The 12,064-nt window shown below is 40.7% G+C and overlaps 1 pseudogene; it reads right to left on the minus strand.

Annotated features, from left to right (window-relative positions):
• Positions 1-3,515: 3,515 nt before the first annotated feature.
• On the minus strand, positions 3,516-11,437 carry LOC102529469 (lethal(2) giant larvae protein homolog 1 pseudogene; annotated as a pseudogene).
• Positions 11,438-12,064: the final 627 nt, after the last annotated feature.

A 12,064-nucleotide genomic window follows, 5' to 3' on the forward strand; every position in this document is an offset into this window, starting at 1 on the left:
AAAATGATCTATAGCTGTGGAAACAGACTATTTGACAACTAAAAAAATTAGCTTATGGGATAGTTATTTTAGTAACTTAAGGCTTACTTATTAACAACTAGGATATTTGAAAAGTGCTTTCCTTTTTGACTGCTATAGTAAGTAGCTTAATAGCAATGATCACATACACAAAAAGTACTTCTTTTTCTCCCGTTGAAAACTTCAGCTATTATAAAGAAGTCATGTATGAAAACTTTAATTAGTTTTTAATTTGTACCAAGGGGGTTAATGGTGTCACTTCCTTGTATTGAACTTCCTTATCCAAATGGGTGCTATGTATCAGTCACTGAACATTTGTGTGTGCTCTACACACTACAGAGGGAAACAAAATGAACTGAGACCCAGATCCTGAATTTAGAAGTTTATAATCAAACATGTCTATAACTTATACAATATGGACTAAAGAAATAAGTGCTATTTTACCACTCTAAAGAGCCATGGAAGCACAGAGGATAAAGGGGTTCATTAAACTCCTTTGTAGAGGGAGAAATCTCTGCAGGATTCAGTACTCAAAATATTACCCAGCACAGAGTGGACTTTCAGAAATATTTATTTACTAAATTAATACTCTATAAATAAATTAATTTCCCCAGATTTGTGGTTTAAAACAACTACTGCTTTGTTATTTCTCATGGTTCCTGTGGTTGGATTTAGAAGGGGTTCAGCTGGGTGGTTGTGGCTCAGTGCCTTTCCTAGGGCTGCAGTTAGGCAGGGGCTAGAGTTATTATTGGAGCAAACAGCTGGGGGCTGCCTAGACATCTCTTTTCTTGTGGTCCAGGGCCTCCCTGTGGTTTCTCCTTTTGGGTGGGTTTAGGTTTCCTCATAGCATGGTAGCCTTTGGGCTTTGTACAGAATTTCCACAACAAGTATTTTAGTTAACTAAACAGAAGCTTCATGGCCCTTAATGATCTAGCCACAAAAGTCAGTAGCTCATAAATGCCATAACCTGTTAGTCAAAAAAGTCACAGAGCCAGCCCATTTTAAAGGGAGGGCAATAGACCTCAGCTTTTGATGTGAAGAGTATTAAAACCTCATTTAAGAAGGGAGGAGGTAGTGTCATGGCCATCTGTAGAAAACTAAATCACCATAATGATGATGATGTTAGTTTTAAGAGTAATATTCTTATACAACATTCCATTTTGCCTTTTTTTTTTTGAATATGTCATGAAATCTGAAAAAAAATTCAGAAGCAGATTTGGAATCAGAAGTCAGCATAGATTATTTATGAACCCCTTAATTTCTACTCAGTTTTGTATAGTAGTTCTCCTAAATTCATATCTTTTCATGTGTCAATTCCCCTTTTAAACCGTCTATAAGCTGTGTGCTAAACATTTGCAAATGAAACAACATATTTAATTTAGTCACTCCAACCCAAAATTAATCTATCAAATCAACTCTTTGGTATCATATAACAACAACAAACAACCACCAAACTGAAACAAAGACAAACAAACATACACACAACACAAGCAATCCCTAAAAGCAAACCAAGACAAAAACTTACCACATCAGTATTTTAGTTTTCACTTGTCAACAAGTTGCTTTCATATGGCATAGAAAACAGAGTCTTATTTGATAAAGATTATGTCTCAGATTTGATTTTACCAAAATGTTGCATGAAGGTTACAACTAAATGGGTTTTGTTTTATTTCACAGGCAAAGAATCTCTCTCCAAGAGCTTTGTGAGATACATGAATTACTTCAGGCCAACGTGATACCACTTGGTGCCCCAGAGAAGCTTAATTCACTTCTTGTCATTTTGTATGCACCAATACCAAGAGAGAGTAAAAACACTGAAAGCCTGTAGTATAAACTGCAAAGCCCCTAATGACTGAGAGGATGGTGGTAATTGTCTTCTGACCATGTGACCATGAAAGCCATTCAGTGGAAAATGTGAAATAACAGATGTTCCAGTAATGTCCTCTGATTTCTGGAACTTACAGCTCACAAAGGGAAATGTCAAGCCCTTTCTGTATGTCTATTATTATTTTTTTAAACGAGAAAGGTAAGAGAGCATGCTTTCAAAGTGGACTCCATGATACTCCGAAGTATAAAAAATTTCATTACTAAAAAAACCCACTTTTAATATTTTCTCTTTAAAAATTAAGTACCACACTTAAAACTTAAAGGTTTTTATATGCTATGATTTGATTAGCATTTTAGGACAGGGAAGCAGTCTGAAAAGAAAATATTTTGCTCTAAGTTTACCTTTATTACTGTAGTTATGGGGAAAGCTGATTATTAAAGGGAATATTCTGAAAATAGCGTGTGAATGTAGACACAGCTGATAAATAAAACACAAAATTTTATTTAAGCCATCATTAAAATATTTAAACATGCACTAATGTTTAAGGTATAATATTGCTAGTGGAGTCTGAAGGTTGTTGTTTGCTGCTAAGGAACTGGATGCTGATTTTATTTTCAAGAGGGTTTTTTTTTGTTGTTGTTGTTGTTATAAATATCTCATAGCATCACAAGAAATAATAGCTCAGCATCTATCTCTTCGGCTGCAAATACCTTTTCAGTTCATTCATCTCCTTCATGTGTTCTGAGCTGCTAGATTCAGACCTGGGGAGAAATATTTTTCTCTTTTTCTACAGTATTTCTTGCTTTGTTTTAGTTACCTCAATAACTCTTTCCCTTTGTTCTACTTTGGAAGGCATAGCCATTAAAGAAGTTCACAACTTATATTTTCTGTCTGAGAACCAGAAAAGTTTCTCAGCATTTTCTCAAAGGCACATGGGTAACCTTATCACTTTCAAAATTCAGGCATAAACTCCCTAATGTTTTAGCTAAAAATGAGTATCTGATTCCTTTCCCGTGTAACATTCTGAGTAACAATGCTGGATATAGAGAATCATGTAAAATAGAATGATAATTAAAATACTTGTTCTGGTTCATTCTATTGGTACTGTTTTTTCTCCCCTTTAAGAGATCTTAAATGCTTTCATTTTCAATATTAAAAATCTGAATTTTTAATATTAAAACTGCTAATTTTAAAAATGACAGAAAAAAACCCCAAGGTATCATCTACAGGGAAACCCATCCTCTCCTCCTACACACACACACACACACACACACTTGGGCCCTAGACTGGGGGTGGGGACCCTCTCCAGGAGTGCCAAAACAGTTTTAAAATGACTGTCCAGCCAGTACAGGCATTAGAAAAATTGTCTTTGCAAAGGGAGGTGGGAAAGGGCAGTGTGTGGAGTGGGAGGTGGCATGGGCTGCTAACCTCACCTGTCCTCTCCCCTTGGTACCTGGGCTCCAGAGTAGCCAACTGCCTGTAGGAAGGGCCAGTCTGAATCTGCCTCAGAGGCTCTGGGCTGAGTCCACACCCTGGAGCCAGGGTTGGCAGGTTCCACTAAAGCCTGCAAGTTAGCAGGTATGTGTCCATGTGAAGGGCCAGACAAGAGCCAGGGGTCCTTGATCCCAGATCCAAGCAGGGCAGTTGGTGGCCAGGTTGCTAGCCTTCCTTATTTGATCAGGATGGCTAACACTAAAGCCTCGTCTTCTGCCAGGGTTCTCAGGTTCTTCTCAGATTCTCTGCAGAGCTCAGAAACTCCTTCACCACGACATCCCCCGATATGTGCAGCATAGTGCTGTCAACTGGTGGCCACGTTGGAGGACATGGGTGAGAACATGGCTCAGGAGGCTCTAAAGTGTTAGCTACTTTGCTGCAGGCAGAATCAGGGCATCCACTGCAGCTTCCTGGGGCCAGAATGATGCCTGGGTTCCCATTAGCCTGGCCCAGCTTCAGCAATTCTGGGAGCCTTAGCTGGCACAGGAGGCATTACGGCGCCAGCTAACGTCCAGAAAGCTGGGTGGCTCTGTGACGTTCTGGACACTTTGGCAGAAGCATTCAACTCCGATGGGGAAATCAGGCAAAGGCCTTGGCAGTGGCACCTTGAGACCCAGGAGGTGATTCTGAGGAAGTCCTCCTACCAGCTACAGAAGTAGTACACCTGGGGCTGCAGGCCAGGCACCGAGAAGACATTGTCATTGCCCAGTTCACGGAGGCAGGCCAGGCAGGCCCTGGCATAGTTCCTGAAAGCCACACTGGCAACTGTGACCAATGCCACCTTGCGCATGCAACACTCCTCCTGGGCCATCATCTTAAACTTGGCTTGGCACTCACCGTGGGCAGCGTGAACACCTTAACCTGCTCCACAGGTGCGTTGAGCCCCGTGTGACGGCCCTGCAAGTCCTGCACCTGCACTGCGGCCTGTGAAGCCTCGTACGTAGGTCAGGCCAAGAGCGGCTGCGCGCGAACAACGCGGGACTGAACGCAGGCGCGCTCGGGACGTCAGCCCCGCCTCCGTGCGCCAGCGCCGCCTCCTCCTCAGATGCCTCCGCGGCTTCCCGCAGCCCGCACGGCCAGAGCGTCCACACGCCGAGCCCGCTTTGGAGCTCTTCCGGATGCGCAGGAAAAGACCAAAGCAGCGACTCTGAGTGACTTCACCCTGGAGAGGGGCCCCTGCATGGCCAGGGAGTCATTGGTGTGAAGGGTGTGCTTGGTCAGACCAGGGCTCTCGCGCCAGCGGACAAAGAGGCCAAAGCTGTGACTGGTGCCATAGGCCACGAAGCTGCGCTTGGAGTGTTGAGAGACCACAGAGACAGCGGGGCGGCAGGCACTGAACCAGCACACCACGTAGGCTGGAAGCCAGAGGCCAGGGCAGCGTCCAGGGCGTGAGCTCAGCCGCTCAGACTCCTTCCACGTGAAGCCCTCGCGGTCCTGGAGGAAGGCCCGCTGGCCGTGCTGACCGCCTGCTCCGAAGGCTCCCAGCTCAACTCCGGCACCAGCACCTGACCTGCAGTGCCGGCTGCCACCATTTGGGCTATGTGCTCGCAGAGCGCCACCTTCTGGTCACCGAGCAGAGGATCGTCGCTGCAGGGGTAGAAGTAGCCCATCTTGCCGAAGGGCAACCAGTGGTCCTCCGCGGCCTGAGCCAGGCTGTTGGTGTGCCTGGAGTGTCTCTGAAGAGGCCAGCAGTACTCAGCTTGCAGGATGGCTAGGGTGCCACACCGGAGGCGTCCCAGAACCGCACAATGCTGTCTTCATGGCCAGTCAGCAGCAGCCTTTGCTGCGATGGCTCCCAGGCTGAGTTCTGGTATCAGTGATGGGCCAGCTCGGACGTTGTGCAGGAGACTGGCTGGGAGCTCTGCTGCTCGCTGGCGCTCACAATGCAGACCCATGGCTTGGCGGGGACATTGGCGACGTGGGCTGAACAGGTAATAGTGGATAGAAACACTTTGTCTTAATGCTGACTGGATGCAAGAGAACTTTTTTTTCTATCCCTTAAGCATGCCTTTTCACAATGGATGACTAAACAGCCACATCCAAACACACTGGGCCACTCAGTGAGCAGGTTGGCATGTTCTTTATTTGAAACAGAAGTTAGGTATGGAGAAAGGTGGAGGAATTAGAGTATTAAAGATGGATTCTACCTGGGCTATCTGTACTGAAACATCTCTTAGTTCAATATTGTTGTATCTACCAATTGCAATTTCTAAGTCATTTTCTCATTGAAGGAGCAGTTGAGCAGGTGTAGCTAAAAGTGTCTTTAATCACTTATGCCTTAATTTGAGAGTTTTGCAAACCATTGAAATTTAATTTTAGAATCGCATTTAGTAAGCTCAAAAAAAAAAAAGGCAAACTGGAGTTTTTGGTTTTGCTTTTACACCTGGTAATACAGTTAGGGCATTTAAAACCAAAGGGAAGTGATCACTGTGAAGAAAATTATGACAGTTCTAACATTTAATAGATTAAAAGGTTTTATGTATATTATCTAATTCCTCTCAGTAATTGTGAAAATAAGAGAGATGTAAATGTTGCTATTTGCATTTTATCCCAAAGTCAATAGTCTAAAATTATTAAAGAATATATATAATATATATTTTACATGCAAACACATATAATGTGTACACACACACAGAATGAGAATAGCTTAGTTTTCGCAGTTATTCAGCTTTATCATCAATGGTTTCCTTCAAGGGTGTCTTTCATGTAAGTGTCCTAGAATGTTGTTTCCCATCTTATTTATCATTTAGTTGCCCTGTTTTATTCTTTGTTTCAATTGGGTAATGTTAAGGCATTGATGGTCCAATACATAAACAAACTGACCAGAGGGGCTAGAAAAGACACAATGAGACTCATAACAAAACCCTTCTTAACTGACATTTCCCTTAAGAACACAACCTGCCAAAAAGCTGGTATTGAATCAAGAGTATATCACCAAATGGAAGTTCGAAATTGACCACCCCAGCGCACACACACAACTCCTTCTTAGAGCTGACATCTGTGTTCTATTTAGGTTCCTAGACATTGTCACTGACCTCACCATTGAGCAAATATTAGTACATCTGCTTTGCAAGAAAGCTCCCTTTGAATTACAAATATTACACTATAATTTCTAAGTTAGTGCAATAATCCATAAACATTAGGATTACTCCCACACTACGCCAAGCGTACAAAATAAATTGAGTCACAAAATATTTGCTCCAAAGCCAAGCCCATCCTTCACATGAACAGTTTTCAAAACTGATGCAGACACACTAATGAGCAAGACTGCTGCTGATTTTTAGAACTTTTTCCTGCCCTTTGAAACCATTCTTCAGCATTAGGTTCAGGTCCTACAGTGAACTGAACACAAAGCTTACATTGAACACATGCAAATATATGTGTTTTCAGTAAATATATTGAAAAGAGTATACCAGAGGAAATTTCACGTTACTTAATATTGTGAGCTTGAATTTTTACTTTCTTATATATATGAGTGCATACACACACGAGTGCAGACACACATACCCCTGCTGGTACACACATGCCTTGTCATCAGTGAAAATGGGCTGACGTTCTGGATTCAATGACTTTCAGTGGCATAGCCTAACCAAAACTTTTCAGGAATTTTAAAAGTCTGTGTTTTAGGATCTCCACTCATTCCTATCAGATTTCTTTCTGAGTAGGTTCCCGTTTGATGGTCAGGATCCACATTAAGGAACATATTCACTATTCAGTAGATGTCAACATCTGTTTTAGTTTTATTTTTTAGCAGCAGAACAGCCCAGATTTTCTTTGTAATTTATTTTTGGTATCAGCATCATTCCATTTTCTCCATGCTGCCCTCCTGAAGTACATTTAAATCTTCCTTAAAATATAGTGAGCACTCTGCTAGAGAATGCCTAACTTTTAGTTTGTTTGATTTGAAATGCATAACTTGAGCAATCCATCTCAATATAATATTTGTTTTCATCACTGAAGCTCTACGTTGAGAAGAGATCTCAGAAGTTTGCTTTTTAGGATAACTTCCTAGACTGTCACGTTTCTACTTTGGACTCATTGCCTTCTAATTGGTGTAACTTTCATACAATTTAAATTTTCTTCATTTTACTGTATTAGGGAATAGCATGAGATGATTGTAGGTTCCCAAATTCTCTATATTTAATGGATTAAGAAAAAGAAATGCAGTTTCAAACTAGAGGCTCAGGATGAAATAGAGGACAGGGAAGTGAAAGAATCAGTGTGTGGTGTTAGCGGTGGTGGGTGGGGAATGGTTAAGCAGTGCTGCCAAAGGGCATCTCACGTCTAAAAGCAAGACCACTGATAATTTTACAGGGACTGTTGCATGGATGCTGCTCTAAATGCCTCTCTATTCTTTCCCTATTAAGTTTCTATCAAGTCCAGGAGGAGAGTAGATGTTGATTTTCTTGGGGAGCCAATCCATCATTGCTCTGTGAGTGCCAGATTAGGTGGAGTTTGGATTCCAGTATTGCAAACGTAACATCACTTGGTTACTTCCTCCCAAGTAATCCAGTAGGTAACATGTCTTATAACAGAGATAGTTTTTAAAGAAAACAAGAAAACAACTGTGGGAGTAAATGTGTTGTCCTAATTGACAGATGTTTTGACCGTTAAACCGCTTTTACATTCTCAAGCTGACATATTTAGATGTGTGTGTGTGTTTTATCAGTCTTCAGTGCTGCACTGCCTGCTAATTTAGTTCAGTCTACAATCTTGGAAATGACTTCTTTCATTCCTAGATCCACGTCATTACTGTGAATAATTAAAAAGCAGGTTCTACCCTATTGGTAACTTCTTTCCACTTGGAAATAATTCCATTTCCTGGCATTATTGTGGTGATCACGCCTGACCCTTCATCCAATTTGCAGGCTCTTTTGCCAGCTCTCTGCCTATGGTGGGTCTGCACTTAAAGCACTTTCCTTGTTGAAGTGTTTTCTGACAATATAAGTATAATATTAACTATGTATGCAGTTCCTTACCGTATTCCTTCTTTGTGCCAATTAGTCTTTTGTGTCTATTTTTTTCCTAAATCACTCAGGCTTTCTCCTCCAGCAAAACTGAATACGTGCAGCAGTTAGTGTCCTGCCCCAAATGTTCTCTCACTAGTCTCTCAAGGTGCAAGCTTAGTGCTAGACGTTCCTTTTTCACACTGCTTAGAAATTCTGTGATGTTCATTGTGTTATTTCCAGAAGATGCCCAGCACATTTTGCTGAATTGAAATATGTATTTCTTTCGTTAAATAATAAGCTCCTTGGGGACAGGGACTGTGCCTTAATGCAACTTGCAATGTACATTTGGTATTAGATGTTTTAAAAACCTATTTTTTTTATTGCCAGATTGATTTGTTAAACTATTTTGCTTGAGTTTCTCTCTTTTTTTTCAAGAAAGGTCAGAGTTTTGATTTGTCTAAACTCCTGCAAGTCCTTTATTTCAGAGAGTAGTTCCTTCAAGGGACTCAGCTATTTCTTTATTGGTCACTATCCAATTTCTGGTGCCTCTAGGTTTTGCTATGTGTATCTTATGGGGGAAAAAGTATTTGTCCAGTTGGCTTCTTTGTAGGAATAACTGAAAGGGCAATAATTTGGCATTCGTTAGTTTTTAAAAAATGGAAGAAAGGGGAGGCTTTTAATTGTATGGGAAATTTAATTAGATTTAGACTAATTAAATTCATTTTTTATATTAACATGTTCACAAATATTATTGCATCTCGTTAGATTTCATTCTTATAGCCTTACTGAACAATATTCAGTAGTAGTTTCAGATTACAATAAGTTCATTATGAAGATAAGGTGGAATTAGTGTAGGAAGCTCAGCTGGTTGAAGGGGTCTGTACTTTAATTACTGCAGAGGGTGTGCATATTAATTACAACACAAGTGATATTTACTGTACCTCAGGAACATATGACAGGGTAAAGATACTGACAGCACCAGCTAATAAACTCTGTATGATAATGAGGAGAAAAGACCATAAAAATAGAAGGAAATAAAATTATTCATAAAGTATATTGATCCCAAAGTAAAGACATTAAGCTCTGATGAAGGGCAACAAAAGGGAAGCTCCTCACTTTATCAAACAAATAACCAAACTAGAGAAATGTTAGCAGGGAGACAGATTGTCATTATACTGGTCACATGATCGCACTCTAGAGAGTACACAGGAGCCATAAAGTGGGAGATTTTTAATAAATCAGCAGAAAGCCATACTGTCACCTGCAGGAATCGAGGTCGCGGTGGCTAAGGACAGCTTCTTAGAGTGGAGAAGTCGGATATGCTGCAGTACAAATGGGGAGGAACCACACGCGCACAGAATGTGGTTCAAGAGCCACTGTCCCCTCTTGGAAAAGCGAGGGGCCACCTAGGAATACTGTGACAGTAGCTCTCAGGAGTGACCCAGAGACCATCAGCCACTTTCCCCTGTGGTTTGAATTCACCAGCTATGACTTTGAGATGGTGAAGGGAAACAGGTGGGGGTTGCTTGGATAATTGTTCCCAGGAAATGCTCATTTACACCAAGATCCTGTCAAAATCTATACAGCTCAAAGGAAAGTTCAAATTTTGGCCTGGAGTGACTAACTCTGAGGTTTTATTTCTTTTGTTTTCTTTTTGTGTAGGCCTCCAAAGGAATGGTCATTTTTTAAAACAATTATTTAATCAAAGACTGACGTTTATAAACAAGCTCATTTTAGAAAAAAAATTGGCTAACATGCTAATTCTTCATATGCATCAAAATATTGAATGTAGCCAGGTTTTTGTGAGGTATGTATTTGTTATCTTGGAGTTTACTAGCCAAAATCTGCCACAGATACTGCTTATGGTTGACTTATCATGGAGCAAAAGGACATCAGTTACCTGTTTATCATAACACATGAAATAATGATGTGGACCAAACCCTTTGAATCACTTTAAGTTGATTTTATGAGTAAAACATTTTTTGTGGGTGTATGTATGAATAGTGATTTTACTATATGTTGGAAATATGTGATATAGATTTGTATCTGTGAACTTGAATGTAGCTATAACAGAATATGCAGTTCTGGTTAAAACCCCTCAACAGAGTAGCAGTGAGCCCAGAGACAAGTGAAGAGAGGGGCACACTTAGGGCAGCGTGTCCTCTGGGCCCGCACGGTGGTAATTTATCAGAGTGTCTGCAGACAGAAAACAAAGCAGAGAGTCCTTATTTTGGTTGAAATCCATAAAATCGTGAATTGAAAGGATTAGACATCAAATTCTAGAATGAAATTATGGAAAAATCTCTTTGCAACTTGGGCAAGACAAATGAAAGGAATAATCAGTTCACTCAGACCAGAAGTATTTTAATTTATGCAATCCTGGAGCAGAAGAGAAGAGAGCCGTGGATGCCATCAAGAGTTAGGGGTGCCAGTGCTGGTTTCCCATTTGTCCCTCTGCCCTTTTCAGGGCCTTACTCTTGGCTATCCCTAATAATCCAGGGCTTTCCTGCTAGCGTTTCTTTCCTTTGGTGATGAGGTTGAAGGGTTATTTTACTCACATTAAGGTGAACTATATCCAGGAATATTTTTATTTTAAGAAAACAATGCTTCATGTACGCTCACGTTATAACTTGACTATAAATGAAGTAGTTATATATGAGCATAAGGAGCCATCTGAAATTACTCAAATGTATTAAATCGTTATGAATATGACCCGCATGAAAGGTCAAACATAGAGCATGGGGAAAAGAGGTGATAATTCAAGTTTTAAAATTGTTACTTTTGGGAATTGGATTATTTTTCCCCAAATATGTGTGATATTACAATATTAAGACACCAAGTCTGGAGGATTATTGGGTACCTGGAACGTGGGGAGTATGTGTTTGATAGTTATTGGCTGAATGAATAAACAAATGATTGGATGATTGAATGAGTCCACCTCAGGTCGTGTTTCACCAGTCCCTGAAAATGACTGGCAGTTTCTTCTGTGCCTAGTAAACTGGGTACCAGCTAGAACACTGGCACTTGGCTTTTTATGCTCAGAGTCCCTCACTACAGTGTCTCTGTCATCACCCGAGATGTAAATGTTGGCTAGAGGATTACCGCTGTGGAGTGGCTGGGCCCTTCTGTGTTTGGATGTAAAGGACATGGGTCATAATGGGAGACTAATGCACTTGTGTTGAAATCTGGAATATGAAGTTGTCTGCAGTTCACCCCATTGGGAGGTTCAAACAGTTTCACGATAAATATAAATAGCTTTAGCAGACTTTCAATTATTAAGATGTTGATGTCTGTTCTTGTTCAAAATATTCTGACCCTTGGAAATAAAAGAATGGTTTAGGTGCATACCAGTTATATGTACAAGTTTCTTGGGAACAGATGGGAAATTCTAAGCTTATGACCCTTATCAACCAGGATTTAGTCTGGGCTTAGTTGAGTAGAATTCTGATTTTCTGTTCGTGATTTATGGGTTTCTGATATGACATTACTTCTTTTTTTTCGGTTTTATTTTTCCTGGTCCCTCTCAGAGGGTTCGTGCCGCTCTTGTGCCATCTCATTGCCCTTAGCTTTGCCCCTTTCCTTGTATATGTTGCTCCAATGATCTATAGTTCACTGTTCATCATTGTTTTTCATCCTTCTCCCATCTAATTTGGTCCTGATACTCTATTTCTGCAATTGATACTTTCTCTTTTCCATGTTCTTACCGTACGGGCTAATTTTTGAACTTACATTCTAGAACTGCTCTTCTCTTCTCCAGCAGAGAAAGTGTTGAGTT

Source organism: Vicugna pacos, chromosome 15 (genome assembly GCF_048564905.1).
Source record: "Vicugna pacos chromosome 15, VicPac4, whole genome shotgun sequence".
In the NCBI taxonomy this organism is placed as follows: Eukaryota; Metazoa; Chordata; class Mammalia; order Artiodactyla; family Camelidae; genus Vicugna; species Vicugna pacos.